This window comes from Enhydra lutris, unplaced genomic scaffold (assembly GCF_002288905.1).
Source record: "Enhydra lutris kenyoni isolate GAN:26980312 unplaced genomic scaffold, ASM228890v2 scaffoldscaffold77, whole genome shotgun sequence".
NCBI lineage: Eukaryota > Metazoa > Chordata > Mammalia > Carnivora > Mustelidae > Enhydra > Enhydra lutris.
Window position 1 is genome coordinate 577,426 of NW_019154161.1, and position 20,028 is coordinate 597,453.

General features: G+C 39.6%; 1 protein-coding gene and 1 pseudogene across 1 annotated transcript in view; one reads left to right on the forward strand and one right to left on the reverse strand.

Moving 5' to 3' along the window:
* Positions 1-20,028, forward strand: part of LOC111160768 (zinc finger protein 729-like) — a 411,473-nt gene that overhangs the window by 314,736 nt on the left and 76,709 nt on the right.
* Positions 1-20,028, reverse strand: part of LOC111160565 — a 59,076-nt pseudogene that overhangs the window by 18,731 nt on the left and 20,317 nt on the right.

The window sequence follows — 20,028 nt, forward strand, 5'->3', positions numbered from 1 at the left end:
TGCCATTTGCAACAACATGGATGGAGCTAGATGGTATAATGCTAAGTGAAATAAGTCCTTTTTCTCCAAGTCTTTGCCAACACTCATTGTTTCTTGTGTTGTTGATTTTAGACATTCTTACAGGTGTGAGGTGATATCTCATTGTACTTTTGATTTGCATTTCCCTGATAGTAAGTGATGATGAACATCTTTTCACGTATCTCTTGACCATCTGGATGGCTTCTGCCAAGTTCACTTTACTTTTATCCAAAGTAACTAATGTGTTTTCATTAAAAAATTATTTTATATTTTAGCACTTTGCTCCTTTTCTGTTTCATTTTGTATAAAAAGACTTCTAATATATAAAATTTGTAAGGTTTCACTGCCATATACATTATATGGCATTTCATAAGCTTTAAAGTAATGCTTAGAGTCTTGATGTTCATTACATTTGAATTCCTTAGCATTTACTAAAATTTGAATAATATTACTCACAAACTCTTTAAGTTTTTCACTCCAAAATTAACATTGTGATGATCCCACAAAGATTGAATTTTAGGTGAAAATGTTGCCATGTATATTACATTTTAAGATTTCTCTGAGGTAGTTATTTACTGATGTTTAGTAATGTTTTACACTTGCTTAAATATAGTGCCCATTCAGTATAATTTTAAGATCTTCCCACTATGAATGCTGACTAGTGAAAATTCATCTGAAAGACTTTGCAAGTTCATTACTTTTGCAATTTTCCCCCAATAACTGTGATATTTTGTTATCAATAAAGGATGGCTCAAAACTTTCCTACCTTTGCAAATGTTGGTTTTGACACTAGGAAGAATTCTTTTAGGTTGTGACAGTAAGGATCCATTTTGACAGATTTCTTTACTTGATTATGTTCATAATGTACATCTTTGGTTTTAAATGTAAGTCACCCAGATATAGCTGAAAAAATAATCCAATCATATTATCAAATCATACCATGAATTTGTTTCCTACACATTAAAAAAATAGTTTTGGGGATACATTTGGGGATCTTGCAGAAGGTAGATTATATAGATTATGCTGTACTACATAATATTGTCAACCATACATGTTGGTTTCAGCATGGACTCCCATGTTCACAAGCAAAGTTCCATCAAACTCTGGAAGTTGTAGAACTTCCATCAAACAGTTGTGGAGAAGCCAATTATAGGTGAAAGTCATGCACCTATTTTGTTTATGGGGAATTTTGTTGCTTATAAAATTTATAAGTCAGCAAAATGAACACATTCACAGGTGAAAAAAAGAGTATTTCCTCAATCACAGGAAGGCTTTGATATGTGTCTCCCTGTTATAACATTATAAAAAGGATGCAAATTATTAAAGATTAAAGATTTCAAAATCATTAGATTTCAAATTTTAGAAAAACGCAAACTTAGGTGAATTAAAAATTAAACTCTGCGTCACAAAAACAGAGTATACACTTTTTAAGCACACATGGAACATATATTTATCACTATGAACATTTAAAAATCTAGACTTAGGTAAGGAGAGACATATACAAAACATTCTTGCAATAGAGAAATTTCTCTGATCACAGGATGTACAAAAATCTCAAGGTCTGACAGAAAAAAAAGGTTTTCTAAAGAGGAGTAAACAAGACTAGCAAGAAGAAGAGATGTGGTAGTATATAAGCAGGTAGCATGACCTATAGTTAATCAGGAAATTTTTAAAAAAGATTTTTATTTATTTTAGAGAGAGAGTTGGGAGAGGTACAGAGGGAGAGGGAGAGAGAATCCTAAGCAGACTCCCTACTGAGTGCAGAGCCTGAAGCAGGGCCTGATGCAGAGCTGTAGGAGTTCGATCCCAGGACCCATGAGATCATGACCTAAACCACAATCACAAGTCAGACACTCAACCAACCGAGCCACGCAGGTCCTGATCAGGAAATATTTTACCCTGAGGTCAGCCCTCTCTTTTGAGGGTCTGTTAGCAGGAAGTGTTTTTCCTAATTACAATCTTAAGATGAGCCAGTGTTCAGGTTCTGGAACCTTGGGAGAAGGAGAGAACTTAATATTTGATTAAGTCATGTTACAGGTATTAAATTCTGGCTGATCAGTAGGGACAATCAGTTCACCTAATTATTTACAAAAGGTGGGGGGGGGGGACTTTCAAGGATTTGTGCCTGGCTTTGTTCCAAGTAAACTATAGACTCTAAGTCCTACCAAGTAATATAAGAAAGGGTATTTTTTACTGTAAGCTGTTTCCTGGAAGAGAAAGCATTGAGGAATTTCTTAACCATATGTTTTCCAGGATTCCATACTCAGATAAATGTCAATATTCTCATTACCTATTAGAAGACCCTAAAATGAATAGAGTTCAAAAAAATGAGTATATGTTCTATTTGTACAAAGTGATATTAAAAATGTGGATTAATAACAGTGACAGTGAACTTGCCTAGGAACTCAAAAGTATATGCCTGTGTATGGCATTTAAAGTCCCTGCATCTTTATTATACCATTTTTGCAAAATTTTGACAGGAAGTAAGTACACAGTTTTAAAATTATTGTACAAAATAGGATGAGTTGCAGAATGATGAATGCATTTTGTATGATAGTATGACATTTTGTGTAAAATCATTTCATCCTAAAGGGGTCTTTTCTAAAAACCTTGAGAAGGTGGGCGCCTGGGTGGCTCAGTGGGTTAAAGCCTCTGCCTTCATCTCAGGTCATGGTCCCAGGGTCCTGGGATCGAGGCCCGTATCGGGCTCTCTGCTCAACGGGGAGCCTGCTTCCTCCTCTCTCTCTGACTGCCTCTCTGCCTACTTGTGATCTCTCTCTCTGTCAAATAAATAAATAAAATCTTTAAAAACAAAACCTTGAGAAGGGAGTTAGCCCATATTCATTTTCCTAGGATACAGGGAAACAGATCATATTTACATAAGGAAAAGAACATGGGGGAGCAGGGGTCATACAACTGACAAAAATTGTGATGTTTAGTTCAGCCTGCATGGTTATGACTGGGGAAAGATGGACTCAAAATAGGCGAACACCTAGTTGTAGCAATGTAATTTCACAGGTAACACCCATAGGCTTGTGAGTATAATCAGTAGTATCATCTGGAAATAAAGAGAAATTGGTTACAGGTAAAACCAAGTGGTCTTCAACATAGTGAATAGATCACAATTTTTGGTGACAGATCTAACCATCAGAAAAGTTTTCCCCTTTTGCAATGGACTGAAACAACAGATTGGAGCATAGTCTAGGAAAAACCAGAAATGAAATCTTTGTGTGCAACTACGTAAGAAAAGTTTCCCTTGCTCAAGCACGTGAAAAACCCCTGGAGTATTAGAGGGGTAGTGAGAAAACCAAACCCTGACCCCTGCCCCCTCCAGCCCAATGGCTTGTTTTTTGGTTGGGAGATTTTGATAACTGATTCCATGTCCTTACTTGTCATTAGTCTAAGATTTTATTTGTGATTTAAGCTTTGTGGATCATATATTTCTAGGTATTTTTTAGGTTCTCCAATGCGTTGGACTGTTTATACTTTCTTATGATCTTTTGTATTTCTATGTTATCTGTTGTAATGTTTCCTCTTTCATGTGATTGAGTCTTCTTTTTTTTTCCCAGTGAAGCTCAAGTTCTGTCAATTATGTTTAGCTGTTCAAAAAGTCAGTCTTGGGGTGCCTAGGTGGCTTCATGCGTTAAGGCCTCTGCCTTCAGCTCGGGTCATGATCTCAGGGTCCTGGGATCAAGCCCCGCATTGGGCTCTCTGCTCGGGAGGGAGACTGCTTCCCCCTCTCTCTCTGCCTGCCTCTCTGCCTACGTGTGATCTCTGTCAAATAAATAAATAAAATCTTAAAAAAAAAAAAAAAAGCCAGTCTTTAATAATAAAGAGGAGAGGGGCACCTGGGTGGCTCAGTGGGTTAAAGCCTCTGCCTTCGGCTCAGGTCATGATCCCAGGGTCCTGGGATTGAGCCCCGGCATTGGGCTCTCTGCTCAGCAGGGAGCCTGCTTTGCTCCCCCCTCCCCACCGCCCCCCCACCCCGCCTGCCTCTCTGCCTACCTGTGAGCTCTCCCTGTCAAATAAATAAATAAAATCTTAAAAAATAATAATAATAAAGAGGACAAGCCAACAAGAAGATAAAGCAATTATAAATATTTGTGCACCCAACACCGGAGCATTTTTTTCTATAGGAGCATTTAAATATATAAAACAGTTAATTACAAAAATAAAGGAACTAATTGATAATACAATTATAGTATGGGACTTTAACACCCTGCTTACATCAATAGACAGATAACCTAAACAGAAAGCCAACATGGAAACAGTGGCTTTGAATGACACACTGGAACAGATGGACTTAACAGATGTATTCAGAATATTCCATCCTAAAATGGCAAATACACATTCTTTTCAAGTGCACACAGAACATTCTCCAGAATAGGTCATATATCAGCCCATAAAACAGCCTCAACAAATTTAAGATCAAATTCATACCATGTGTATTTTCTGAACACAATGCTATGAAACAAAGTCAACCATAAGAAAAAATGTGGGAAGATGACAAATACACAGACGTTAAACAACATGTTATTAAACAATGAATGGATCAACCAGGAAATAAAAGAAAAAAATTTTTAAAGTATATGGAAATAAATGAAAATGAAAACACAATGGCCCCAAATCTATGGGATACAGCAAAAGTGGTTCTAAGTGGAGAGTTTATAGAAATACAGTTTAAAGTATTTTATTTATTTATTTGACAGAGAGAGACAGTGGGAGAGGGAACACAAGCAGGGGGAGTGGGAGAGGGAGAAGCAGGCCTCCCATTGAGCAGGGAGTCTGATGTGGGGCTTGATCCCAGGACCCTGGGATCATGACCTGAGCCGAAGCAGACACTTAACGACTGAGCCACCCAGATGCCCCAGAAATACAGTTTATAGAAATACAGAAATACAGGAGTACCTAAGAAGCAAGAAAAATCTGAAATAAACAACCTAATATTATATCTAAAGGAGCCAGAAAAAGAAAAACAAAACCTAAAACCAGCAGAAGAAACGAAATAGTAAAGATTAGGACAGAAATAAATCATATAGAAACAAAAACAAAACAAGACAACAGAACAGATCAATGAGACCAGGAGCTTGTTCTTTGAAAAAAATCAATAAAATTGATAAACCTCAAAAAAAATTGATAAACCTCTAGCCAGACTTACCAAGAAGGGAAAGGACTCAAATAAATAAAATGACAAGTGAGAGGGAGAAATAACAACCAACACCACAGAAATACAATTGTAAGTGAATGTTATTAAATACTATATGCCAACAAATTGAACAACTTAGAAGAAATGGATAAATTCCTAGAACATAAACTTCCACAACTGGAGAAAGGAATAAATAAAAAGTGAACAGACTGATAACCAGCAAAGAAACTTAATCAGTAATCAAAAAACTCCCAACAAATTAAAGTCCAGGCCAGATGGCTTCACAGATGAATTCTACCAAACATTTAAAGAAGAGTTAATACCTTCTCTTCTCAAACTTTTCCAAAAAAAAAAAAAAAAAAAAAAAAAAAGGAAAACTTCCCAATTCAATTTATGAGGCCAGTATTATCATGATACCAAAACCAGATAAAGACACCACTAAAAAAAGAGAACTACAGGCCAATATCCCTGGTGAACATAGATGCAAAAAAAAAAAAAAAATCTAAATAAATACTAACAAACCAAATTCAACCAAATTCAAAGAATCATACACCATGATCAAGCAGGATTTACTCCTGGATTGCAAGGGTGGTTCAATATTTGCAAATCAATGTGATACATCACATCAATAAGGGAAAGGTAAGAACCATGATGTAAATGGGGTGTTAAAGTCCTGTACTATAATCGTGTTATCAAAAGTTCCTTTATTTTTATAAATAACTGTTTTATGTATTTAAATACTCCTATGTTTTGTGATGAAATTGCTCTGGAGTTAGTAGTGATAGGTTTTACAAAATTGTGAATTCACAAAAAGCCACTTAATTGTACACTGTTAAGGTATCAACTTTATGGCATGTGAATTATATATAAGTAAAATGAACAAATATCTAATATATTTACATTGAATTCAGGAAAACGTTCTGACAGATTGTCTCTGGCCTCAAGACCTTGGAGATACAGGGCCCAATCTCCACTGCAGTACAAGTGATGAGGATAGCAATTATAATGGCAGGAAAAGAAGAGATTTTACATATTTTTGAGGTGAAATGAGCACATTTTTAAAAAAGATTTTATTTATTTGACAAACAGAGATCACAAGTAGGCAGAAAGGCAGGCAGAGAGAGAGGAGGGGAAGCAGGCTCCCTGCTGAGCAGGGGCTCGAACCCAGGACCCTGGGATCATGACCTGAGCTGAAAGCAGAGGCTTTAACCCACTGAGCCACCCAGGTGCCCAGAAATGAGCACATTTTTAACCAAAATTCCAGTGTAACTGGAAGCACTTAGGTCTCCTGCCTTCACATTTCAAGATGTCTGTCAGTTCATCTTGCATCACTGCAGTTATTACTGAACTAAAGATATAAAGGACCCTCTTCCTGTACACTCATAAAGCACTTACTTTGTACCTCTCATTTTTATGTTGTACAAGTTTCAAAACAACCCTTCTGTCATACAGCCTCCAATTTTTTTTTACTAAAGGGATGAAATGTAAATAAAATATATAAATTAGTTTAAAAGGTGTGGAGGGAAAAGTGGTAAGGAAAATTTTTATAAGAAAATTAAAGTGAATTTCTAACACAGTTGAAAAAGAACCATAAACCATAAGGCTTGTTAATGTATTCTCAAATTTAGATTTTTCTAGCCTTTGAAAAATTTCGCTCCTAATAAAATCCTTGTCATTATTTCTTGTCTGATAAAACTTCTACACATCAATTTTCATGAAACTACCACAAAAATATCACAATTTATCTAAACAGTATTTCATACTTCCAATAACATATTGTATAAAGAATCCTACCTGTGCAGCAGCAAAGGTATTAGCATCAGGAAAAATGGTCTTTCCCAACCAAGGAGTGAGACACTTCAAAAGTAAACTTTCAGTGCTGAATTATTCTAACTTCATTTTTTTAAAGGTTTTATTTATTTATTTGACAGACAAAGATCACAAGTAGGCAGAGAGGCAGGCAGAGAGAGGGGAGAGGGAGAAGCAGGCTCCCTGCTGAGCAGAGAGCCTGATGCAGGGCTCGATCCCAGGACCCTGGGACCATGACCCGAGCTGAAGGCAGAGACTTTAACCCACTGAGCCAGCCAGGCACCCCATCTAACTTAATTTTTAAAAATTTGATTATTAACAGCTTTTAAGTCTCCCATCCCTCCTCCCATTCTACCTCAAACCTATATAGGCTGATGAGAAAGGCTGTGTACTTTTTCTTTGGCACTGGTGGAAAGTTTAGGCCACATTCAGTACCCTCTCCTCAGCTCCACCATAAGAGCCCCATACCAACAAATCTGGACAAGAGGGTCCTTAACATATTAATCATGACTTAGATAGTAGTTTTACATCTATTAAATGCCACTCATGCTGTCACTCAAATTTATATTATATTGGATTATAATTTCAGTGTTCTTGTTCTTCCAGTAAATTCTGGACATGAATGAACATCACCTAATGAAGTTTGCCCTTTTATTTTATTAAACCATTCCAAGAGATCTTTGTGGTGATATGAAAGGATTATAATTAAAGTATAATATCAACAGATTTCAAACCTCAGGATGGAAATCACTGATAGTAATTTGGCCTTTTCAAGAAACCTGAAATAAACTATTTAATAAAATGAAGGTACAGGCATCCTTTTAACTTTAACAGCCATTATAGGTATTATTAATTTTTAATCAACTATCAATTATTAAATTTATTTAGAATTAAATTGAATAATCTTTCAGAAGAACTAAAGAGACCATTTTCTCTACTATGAATTATATGTAGCCAATTGTGAGAAATGGTTAAACAACTTATCACATTCATTACAGCTTTAAGGCTTCTCTACAATATAAATTCTTCGGTAAATCTTGAGATTAGATCATTGTCTAAAGGTCTTGCCACTTTCAATACATTTGTATGTTTTCTCTCTGATGTGAATTCTCTCATGACCCCTAAAGTAAACATTTGAACATCTGATAAAAGTTTAACACATTCATTACATTTATAAGGTTTCTCTCCAGTAGGAGATATTACATATGCTTGATCTTTGGATAAAAGCCTGGCCATACCCATTACATTTTTGTGGTTTCTTTCAAAGATGCATATTCTGGTGTCTACTTAACTGTGAGCCCTGGTTACAGGCTTTGCCAAATACATGACTTTTATATGGCTTCTGTTCAGTATGGATTCTTTGATGTTAAGTCTTGAAAACACATTAAAGATTTTGCTACACACATTGACATTTGTAAGGTTTCTCTTCACCACAAATTCTCTGGGAATCCCCAGTGCTTGATCTTTGGATAAAAGCATTTCCACATATATTAGGTTTACAATGTTTCTTTTCAGTGTGTATTTTCTGATGTCTAGTAGGATTTGCAAATTGGGTAAAGGCCTTGTGACATCCATTACATTTGTAAGGCTTCTCTCCAGTATGGATTCTTTGATGTTGGGTAAGGCTTGAACACACATTAAAGGCTTTGCCACACTCATTACACTTACAAGGCTTCTCTCCAGTATGAATTATCTGATGTTTGACAAGGTAAGAGGACTGGTTAAAGCCTTTGCCACATTCCTTACATTTGTAAGGCTTTTCTCCACTATGAATTCTCTTATGTTGAGTAAGGCTTGAAAGCTCCATGAAGGCTTTGCCACACTCAGTACATTTGTAAGGTTTCTCTCCAGTATGAACTCTCTGATGAATTATAAGATTTGATTGTTGACTACAGACCTTGTCACATGCATTACATTTATATGGTTTCTCTCCAGTATGGATTCTCTGGTGTATAGTGAGGTGTGAGATCCAGTTAAAGGATTTGTCACACTGATTACATTTGTAAGGTCTCTGCCCAGAATGAATTCTCTGATAATTGTTGAGATTTGAGCTTCCTCTAAAAGTCTTCCCACATTCATTACATTTATAAGGTTTCTCTCCGGTATGAGTTCTCCTATGTTGAATAAGGCTTAAATCCTCAGGAAAGACTTTGCCACACTGATTACATTTGTAAGGTTTCTCTCCAGTATGAATTTTCTGATGCCGTGCAAGATTTGAATTTTGCCTACAGCCCTTGCCACATATATTACACTTAATGGTTTTTCACTGGTATGGATTCTCTGATGCCTAGTCAGTTTTGCAAATTGGGAAAAGGCTTTGCCACACTCATTACATTTGTAAGGCCTCTGCCCATAATGAATTCTCTGATGACTAGTGAGGTCTGAGCTTTCTCTAAAAGCCTTCCCACAATCATTACATTTGTAAGGCTTTTCACTAATAGGTGTTTTTTGATGTATAATTAATGAAGGAAGTATAAAAAGTTTCCCAGATTTATTACAAATAAAAATAAAATAATTAAAAAAAAACAGGCCCATCATGTTTATGTATCCAACACTAATTCACACAGGAAAAAAAATTTGAAAGCTAAAATCTGAACCCAGGCCTGTAGGCTCAGACCACATGTCCTTGAGCACTAAACAGTTTATTACTGCCCACTCAGGAAGTGAGCAGAAGGTCATAGCAAACCCCACCAGCATACAGGGAAATGCTTCAAGAAAAGCACAGGAATTGAGTTGTGTTACTAATACTGTTACTGACTCATCCCACCTGGATAGGAGCATCTCAATCATCACTTCCTGAATGTGTTGATTTAAACAGTGACCAGGCATGGTGCTATCCTGAACTAGCTGTCCTCTGGGAGAGTAGGGATCTTTATACAATGTGGAACGGGTAAGGACAGGGAACGCTGAGGAGACTTGGGTATCCAGGGGCTCAAAATTAATCTGCTAAGGAAAAAACAGTGTTCTTCATCCAGATCCATGAATCAATGAATGGGGGAGATCAATGAATGGGGGAGAATGGAAGAGATGAAGAAGGCAATTAGCATGATACAGTGGAAGGAATACAGGTTTAGCTCTATTCTAATATTTGCCCTGAAATTTCTCAAATGGAATATCCATTGCTTTCTATTTATAAGCATTTACTCAAGAGAGCCCTACATATAGACATGTATAAAAATGTTCTTAGGAGGCATCAAAAGCAAAATTCTGGACATTGCCATCAAGGGCAGAACGGATGAACTCACTCTACACAGGCAGATGCCATGAAAGTGTGTCAGAATTCAACAATGGAGAGTGACATGGGCGCAAGATGGTGAGTCCCTGGTGGGGACGACAGAGTTAGCAGGTTTTGTCAGGTCTGAACTTGGGGGAGATGTGGATAGATTAGCTAAAAGGAACATACCAACCAAATTATTACTTACTTAATATGTTTTATAAGTAGAAATTTACCAATTTGGCATGCTAACCTTTTTGAGACTGAGTTTCCTTGTTATATAAAAACCATAGTGCTTCCTTGGGTGCCTGGGTGGCACAGCTGGTTAAGCATCCCACTCTTGGTTTCGGCTCTGGTCATGATCACAGGGTCCTGGGACTGAGCCCCATGTTGGACTCCATGCTCAGTGCAGAGACTGCTTGAGATTCTCCCTCTCCCTCCGCCCTTCCTGCTCATGCTCTCTCATCCTCTTTCTCTTTCTCTCTTTCAAATAAATAAATCTTTTTTTTAAAGATTTTATTTATTTATTTGACAGACAGAGATCACAAGTATGCAGAGAGGCAGGCAGAGGGAGACAGGGAAGCAGGCTTCCCGCTGAGCAGAGAGCCCAGTGCCAGGGCTCAATCCCAGGACCCTGGGATCATGACCTGAGCCCAAGGCAGAGGCTTAACCCACTGAGCCACCCAGGTGCCCCAGAATAAAACATTTTGTACCAAAATATGAAAGTCAGTAAAATTCAAATAAAGTCCAAGAAATTATATTTAGAAAACTTAAAATATACTACAGAAAAAGCAAGGTATCCTATATAACAATTATGGCAAATCAATTTAATGATTTCTGGCATGAATATAGTAATTTAATAAAAAAATTTTTTCTCAAGATGTCCAATATTCCCAATTTTACAAATCCAACCAACTTGAGAAAAAGGTATTTTAGTAATAGGTAAGTCAGGCGAAAGAGAAATAAAGGGACTAAGACAATTTTTTCACAAAGTTCAGGAATTTGAGTAGGTTTGGGGGAAACTGCTGTTAAGCCATAACCCTCAGCACTCAAGAAGCAAATCTTGTAATATATATATATCTTTTTAATTAACATACAATGTAATATAGTATATATTTTAAAATATATGTTCTCCTTGGGATAAGTTTGTACATCTATGATTGCTGGCTGAAATGGAATGATCATTAGCTATTTGATCAACACTGCCACACTATCTTTAAGAGACTCTGTGACACTCCAAAAAGAACAGAAAGAGAACTACAATCACTCATCAGTCAGACTTCCCTGATACTTCCTATCTCAGCCTCCCTAGGACTTGCTGACCACCCCATTCAGTGGCTTAACTGGGTGCTTCTGTAAGTGGCAGGACAGCACAATAATAGAGTAATCAAAATGTTCTTCTTCAAAAATGTTGGTACCCAGTAAAACCCCTCCATGGATAAGTCCACCAGAAGTTGTCCATCATCTAAAAGTGGGTTATCAGAGCAGAAAAGAAGATTATTCCAGACCCTAGGAAAACATGTTTCACAAGCCAAACTGTGCAGACTTAAGAAAATACAAAATCTGGACAAGCCAAATATTGTCTGCATTACTAGCCCAGGCAGAGCGCAGGAAGGAGAATAAGGCAAGATAAGAGATGTAAAGCAAGGGAGTTCGATTTTGCAGAGTCTTTGAGAAGACAAGAGATGCTCCCCATGTAGGACTGGGTTTCAAAGAGAATCTCTGTCCACTGTCTGCATAGTACTGCTGACAAACCATCTCAGAACCCGCCCTATTGCCTGGTTATACTCTTGAAGTGTGGCAAGAGCAGGCCTGACAAAATGACCAGGAGGCCTTGAGACAGTCCCATGCAGCCTTGGGGCCCCAAGTGCCGTGGAGGAGCGGCCAATGTTTTCCTATCTCTGAAACACAGGAACAGAGGATGAAACCTGGACAGGTCCTGGAGTCAGATCTACGGAGGAACTGACAGATCAGATGGAATCAGTCGGCATCAAGTATGGAGGGAGAGACCAGAGAAAAAGAGGACCCCTACGAAACAGCCCTTCTCATCCCTCTCAAAGCCAAGGAACCAGAAAGGTCACAGCAGCCAGATAAGAGTGTCGCAGGTCATGATAAAGACTGCCATTGTCTCTGCATCAGCTGGAATGTCATGTCTGCAGAACAGAGAAATGGGGGAGAGTTCCTTTGAGGGCTCACAAGTACTTTTCTTTTCTCACAGACCTCTCCTCTTTGAGGAAAGTTTCCCAAACAATATTTGATGAAGCAGTTGCATCTCTGGCCACCTCAGCTGCTACCAGTGTTCACATCTTCGGTAGAGTCCCACCCACTTGGTTTTTTCACTATTTTCAGCGCGCCCTCCACAGCCCTTGGCTCGGTCCCTTGCTCCAAAATAGAGATACTATTTGGGTCAGAGAGTCCTGCATATAAGAAAGGAGAATTACGTGCTGGGGCTTTTCTAGAACATAATCCCAGCCCCTTGTTCAGCTAAGGACAGAAGCTGTTACAGATGGGTCTACACTGATTTTGTTCACTGACTGGCTTAGGAAATATTTTACCTATATAGACATCTAGCTCTCTTCTGAGAATTACTGACTCAAACGCATGGGAGTAAAACCAGGGAATCCAATATTTTTTAAAATTTTGCTACAAGATTTTATGATTACTCAAGTGGTAAAAGCAACACTGATCTAGTGAGGAGTGGGCAGATCATCTGAAGAAAGGAGGAGATGAACGTCCAGGTGCCTCCTCATGAAAACTTTCAATTCAGAGTCGATATAGCATCAGTCCCAGTCTAGCAGGGCAGGGGCCCCCCAAGAAACTCACTAGGGCAGATCCCGACATCTAGAGGGACATTATCCTCACTGAGGGAGACCATGTTCCTATAGTTCTCCAACATCACATCCTTGTACAAGGCCCTCTGAGCAGGGTCCAGGCACTCCCACTCCTCTGGAGAGAATTCTATGACCACATCCCTAAAGGTCAACAGCACCTGTAATGAAAAACACATTACACTAAGAGACCATGGGGAGAGTTCTTCTCTTCACACAGATTATAGGAGAGAGGTGTAAAGATTGATTTGGCTGTAGTGACAAATCAGTGTAAGATAATTTTGTGTTATTATACTTCTCAACTAGAGGACATAAAGCCACAAAATCACTGTGTACTCCACAATTTTGTGAACAACAAAATATACAAATAAAAAAATGTATCACAAGGTGGACTACATAGAAGGGCTAGATAGCACATTTGACACACCAATTGTTTCTTTGAGGAGCTACACTATGAGTAGTGTCTTTTTTTTAAATTACTTTTATTAACATATAATGTATTATTTGCCCCAGGGGTACAGGTCTGTGAATCATCAGGCTTACACATTTCACAGCGCTCACCATAGCACATACTCTCCCCAATGTCCATCACCCAACCACCCTATCCCTAACCCCCAGCAACCCTCAGTTTGTTTTGTGAGATTAAGAGACTCTTAGGGTTTGTCTCCCTCCCGATCCCATCTTGTTTCATTTTTTCCTTCCCTACCCCCCAAACCTCCCACTCTGCCTCTCAACTTCCTCATATCAGGGAGATCATATGATAATTGTCTTTCTCTGATTGATTTATTTCGCTCAGCATAATACCCTCTAGTTCCAACCACGTAGTTGCAAATGGCAAGATTCCATTTCTTTTGATGGCTGCATAGTATTCCGTTGTATATATATACCACATCTTCTTTATCCATTCATCTGTTGATGGACATCTACTCTCTTTCCATAGTTTGGCTATTGTGGACATTGCTGCTATAAACATTCGGGTGCACGTGCCCCTTTGGATCACTATATTTGTATCTTTAGGGTAAATAACCAGTAGTGCATTGCTGGGTCATAGGGTAGATCTATTTTCAACTTTTTGAGGAACCTCCATGCTGTTTTCCAGAATGGCTGGACCAGCTTGCATTCCCACCAACAGTGTAGGAGGGTTCCCCTTCCTCCACATCTGATGAGTAGTGTCTTTAAAGATTACAAAGTTCACAGTGCCTTTTTTTTTTTAAGATTTATTTATTTATTTGACAGAGATCACAATTAGGCAGAAAGGCAGGCAGAGAGAGCAAGAGAGAGAGGAGGAAGCAGGCTCCCTGCTGAGCAGAGAGCCCGATGCGGGACTCGATCCCAGGACCCTGAGATCATGACCTGAACCGAAGGCAGAGGCTTTAAGCCACTGAGCCACCCAGGCACCCCGTTCACAGTGCCTTTTAAGAAAGTTTAAAATGCAAGAACGAGGGCGCCTGGGTGGCTCAGTGGGTTAAAGCCTCTGCCTTTGGCTCAGGTCATGATCCCAGGGTCCTGGGATCGAGCCCCGCATCGGGCTCTCTGCTCAGCAGGGAGCCTGCTTCCTCCTCTCTCTCTGCCTGCCTCTCTGCCTACTTGTGATCTCCGTCTGTCAAATAAATAAATAAAAAATCTTTAAAAAAAATAAATAAATAAAATGCAAGAACGTGATGATGATGATTATAATGGCAGAAACAAAAGTTTTTTAAACATTTATGATGTACTAAACATTACTCAAATGGGTATTATTTTGTGTAATAACATTAGGGAAATATCTGTGTCCACTTTATAGAGGAAGCAACTGTCACAGAAACTCTAAGAAACTAGCCGTGGGTCAGATAACTAAGAAATGGCAAAGCTGGCACCTGAACCAGGTGTTCGGAATTTAGACTTGAACCTGAGAATCACACAGTTAAGTAACAGATAGTGTTGAAAGTACACTGATAGCGGGTTTCCTAAGTGAGAAAAGATGAAACGAGTTCCAAGTTAAAAATACAGACCTGCAGAAAATGTCATTTTATATGTACACACATTGTATGTTACTATTGTTACCACTATTTTTTTTAAAGATTTTATTTATTTATTTGACAGACAGAGATCACAAGTAGGCAGAGAGGCAGGCAGAGAGATAGGGAGAAGCAGGCTCCCCGCTGAGCAGAGAGCCTGATGCGGGGCTGGATCCCAGGACCCTGGGATCATGACCCAAGCCTAAGGCAGAGGCTTTAACCCACTGAGCCACCCAGGTGCCCCTATGGTTACCACTATTAATTCACTAATGAGTTCGTGTAGAAAAAAAATTTAAGGCCATGAAAAATTCATAAGAACAATTTCCAAAGGTTAAAATAAGTATAAAAATTACTTACGAAACAATGCATCTTTTATACACACCCATAGGTTTCTGCTTGCATAAACCCATGCACATATAAACACAATTTCAGTAAAAGCAGTCCTCTCAGACAGATTTTTGTAATGAATTTTTTAATCTTTTTTTTTTACTCGTGTATTTCAGCATTTTTGGTAAAATGGACATTTAGAAACTGTACTTATTTTTAATTAGGTTGTTGTCAACATTACTCTGTACTAACCTAGCTAAAAAAATACAAAAAATAGAAAACTTTACCTTTTCCACAAAATACCTACATGTAAATATCAAAATCTTGTCCATTTAAATGTCCATTTATACATAAGCCAAGTGGGGGTACCTAGGTGGCTCAGTGGGTTAAGCCTCTGCCTTCGGCTCAGGTCATGGTCTCAGGGTCCTGGGATCGAGCCCCACGTCGGGCTCTCTGCTCAGCAGGGAGTCTGCTTCCCCCTCTCTGCCTACTTGTGATCTCTGTCTGTCAAATAAATAAAATAAAATCCTTAAAAAAAAATAAGCCAAGTGGAGTTTAGCCAATAAAAATGCTTAAAGATTATAAAATTTATTACTATTCTATATTATTTAATAAATTAAAATAGAAAAAATATGAAAGCATTAGATCTTTTAAGAAATTATTAGTTAACTAAAAATCATGCTGAAAAAAAAACTGCAAGCATTATTAAGAAAATTCCAGTAAACATCATGATTGACAGTAAACAACTGAAACATTTCCCTAAAACTGAGGCTGATACAAGGGACGATGGACAGGGCTCCTGCTCTTCACCATTGTGCACAATGCCCGGACATTGGGAACCATGTGGGATCCATGTGTCTTCATTCAGAGAATGTTTTAATGAGGCTCTAAAAGAACAAATTATCTCTATGTTTACTAGCATGAAAACAACTCCAAGGTATGTGTGCAGAATAAAATATCACAATATAACATTCACTGAAGAATTCTAACTAAAATCACCTAATGATAGGTAAATGCACTTTTTTTAAAGATTATTTATTTATTTATTTGACAGACAGAGATCACAAGTAGGCAGAGAGGCAGGCAGAGAGAGAGGAGGAAGCAGGCCCCCTGCCGCGCAGAGACCCTGACGCGTGGCTCAATCCCAGGATCCTGGGATCATGACCCGAGATGAAGGCAGAGGCTTTAACCCACTGAGCCACCCAGGCACCCCAGTAAATGCATTCTTAAAATACACACACTTGGGGCGCCTGGGTGGCTCAGTGGGTTAAACCTCTGCCTTTGGCTCAGGTCATGATCTCAGGGTCCTGGGATCAAGCCCCGCATCGGGCTCTCTGCTCAGCGGTGAGCCTGCTTCCCCCTCTCTCTGCCTGCCTCTCTGCCTACTTGTGATCTCTCTCTGTCAAATAAATAAATAAAATCTTTAAAAAAAAAAAAAAAAGACACACACTTAATCTTCCACAGAACAGGCAACAGTGATTACAGAGTTGGTGAGTGATGATGGAGAGCATGACAGGGAAGGAGATGTTTACTTCTTAGTCCAAAATCTTCAACACTGCTTGGAGTTTTACCTCAAAACAAGGATATATGGCATGTGATGTTTAAAACAAAAGAAATGTAACATTTTAGTAACAACTGGTGATAACAAAGACTAAGTTTTTGCTCCAATGTAATGGCTGAAACATTTTTAGGTAAAACACCGGCTACACAAAAGTTCCTGAATGAGCAAAGGTCTTCATGTGATGGACATGCTGTGAGTGATGTTAAAGAACTTAACTGTTAAAACAAATTATATAATAAAACATCCTTTATCATTGATAAGTTTCAGAACTTTCAACTCTAACCCAAATTATTAATATTTTAGAACTAGAAACATGCTGATTCACTTGTTCAGCATCAAATGCTTTGTAAAATCAGGGACAACAGGTTTTTCCCCTTCTCAGTCTTATTTTCCAGCTGTTCCTGCATATTAATATGGCACATAAATGTGTAGGTCATTTTTTTCTTTTTCAAATTTGTACTTAAGTTCTAGTTAGTTTACGTGTAGTGTAATATTGTTTTCAGGAGCAGAATTTAATGATTCATCACTTACATGTAACACCCCAAGCACAACAGGACAAGTGCTCTCCTTAATGCCCATCTCCCCATCACCCACCTACCTCTCTCCATCACCCCTATGTTTGTTCTCTACCGTTAAGGGTCTCTTATGGTTTGCTTCCCTCTTTTTCCTCCTTCCCCTATGTTCATCTGTTTTGTTTCTTAAATTCCAAATATCCAGGAAATCATATGTTTGTCTTTCTCTGCTGACTTATTTTGCTGAAGGACTTTTTTTTTAAAAGATTGTATTTATTTATTCGACACAGAGAGAGCGAGAGAGCACAAGCAGGAGGAGCGGCAGAGGGAAGGGGAGAACCAGCTCCCCTATCCCCACAGTAAAGAACCCCATTCCAGACTCTATCCAAGGATCTTGGGATCATGACTTGGGCAGAGGCTTAACCGACTGAGCCACCCAGGCGCCCCTTAATGCAGTGCTTCTTGCTGCTACTCTACATGGAACTGACAGTGCATTCATACGCAACTCCTAAAACAATCCCCTTTGCCAACCGCACTGACACCAAAGCCCCACTCCCAGTTTCTGATTCACACCTGAGTATGAAACCCTCCCCCTGATGATCCCCCAACAGGGTCTCTTCACAGGTTCCTGTCTCCGGGTCTTGATGAGATGGAATGTAAGTGGAGATGAGAGGTACGGAGGCAAGGCTGGGGTGAGTTCGAGCAAACGTTTGGCAGGTACCTTGAGAGTACATTACCAAGTCTAGAAAAACCAGCATTTCAGGAAAGACAGAAGAAACAACCAAGAATGTGAATTTTACCTGGGAACGAGTCATTCCTGCCTCCTCTTCCTTTCCTCTTCCTCTGGACTTGTTTCTCGGATAAGATCAGTCTTGGCAAGTGGACCCTGAGTGAACACAGGCTGCTTAATGCCTAGAACGCACACGCCCCCTTCGCGTGACAACCACGCACACGGGAGGACCTCAACAAGTAAGACAGTCCTCGGCCGCCCGCCGCCCAAGAGGGGCTCGTGAACACAGAGACAAGCCAGTGAGGCAGTTTCTCCCCTTTTCTTCCCACCTCACTGCCCCGCTGTGAGGCCCACGCGTTCTGTGGCTGCGGCGGCCCCGACCAAACGTGGCACAGAACAGAGCCCCGCCTTCCCGTATCCGGGACGGGGACAGGGCAGGACAGTGGAGCGGCCGAAGCACGTCTCCACGAATCCAGGGGCTGGAAGCGGACACAGATGCCGCGCCCCGGGGTTACCAGGCCTGGAACTTCTCACGAGGACGCCGGGACTCCTCGTGGCCCGAAAGGCGAGGACGGCAGTTGTAACCTCCAGAGAACCCGGGTGTGGAAGACTGGAGGCTTGAGGCCGCAAACCACGGGTTTGTGACTGAACATCCGAAACCACTCACCCGAGCGTTTCTGTCACTCAGCCCATTCACTTCCGGGTCTGCAGGAAACTGCGCATGCGCAGACGGGAGAGGCAGTTACAGGCGCGGGACTTGAGCAGGGCCAGGGCCTCAGGGAAGATGGCAATTCTGTGTGCAGCAATTCTGTAGTTTTGTCACCAACTATTCCAGAACAATATGCCCGATCCTTTTGCTTTGTGATGTTTTTGCTGTCCTATTTTTGTCCATGTTTTTGCCAAACACATAAATAAGAATTATGATGTTTACCAGCATTTGCAACTTCTAGCATAGGGTGACCAAAAAGCCAATGAACTTGGAAGCTTTTGTTTTAAGCTCTGTCTGCTCTGAGTTCCTGAGGCTGATCGTGATGGTCTGGAAGATACCCAAAAGGCAGTGGTGCCAGTGGACACCCTGCTGGCAACTGTGAACACACTGAGCAAGTTTACCTCCAAAATAACCGGGGGGGGGGGGGGGTGCTTTAATCCAAAACCTCCAGTGTATGGGGGATTCCTTTAGAAAGAATAAACAAGGAATTGACTAAGTCAGGTGCTTGAGAATCAGATCTATAGACCTTAACATGCATCCACCGAAGGGTATATGTAGTGGTAAAAAAGTGGTAAAGAATTAAGAAATTCCCCAGGAATCCAACCACAGTCTGTGATGAGACGATCACCCCTGTTGCCAAATTCTTAGTAGCCATTCTGTCATTTCCCACTAAATAATATTTATATTCAGAGTCCTTTCTTGAGACTGGAAGTTTAGGTTATTATTATCATGGCAACTGAAATCCTATATTCTCCCCTTAGAATTTTTTCCCACACATATAAATTTACCAAGATTTATCTCCTGTTCTCATGAGATTTTCTAGGTTTATACATTCTATCCAAGGAGAACCCCTTTCCCACATATGAGCACTTAATCACCTGGATTCTTGATAAGCCCCCTTCCCTTACAGACCATCACTCAAACTGAAATAGAAAATACTCACCTGATTTTTCCTTCTGTTATGGCCACCTCTGCCAAGATCACTCACTGGAGATACTCAGCTTAACTGTCAGGGGAGAGCTAGCAGTCAGTTAAATTTAAGATACTTGCAACAGCTGGAATGCTGTAGCAGGAGGTTACTTGCTTCTGGAGGGAAGCCCTAGGGGAGGAGATACAGAAAGACAAAATATCATTAACACCCCTCTCTCCTCATACATCCTGGGGCTAAGGTAGTCCT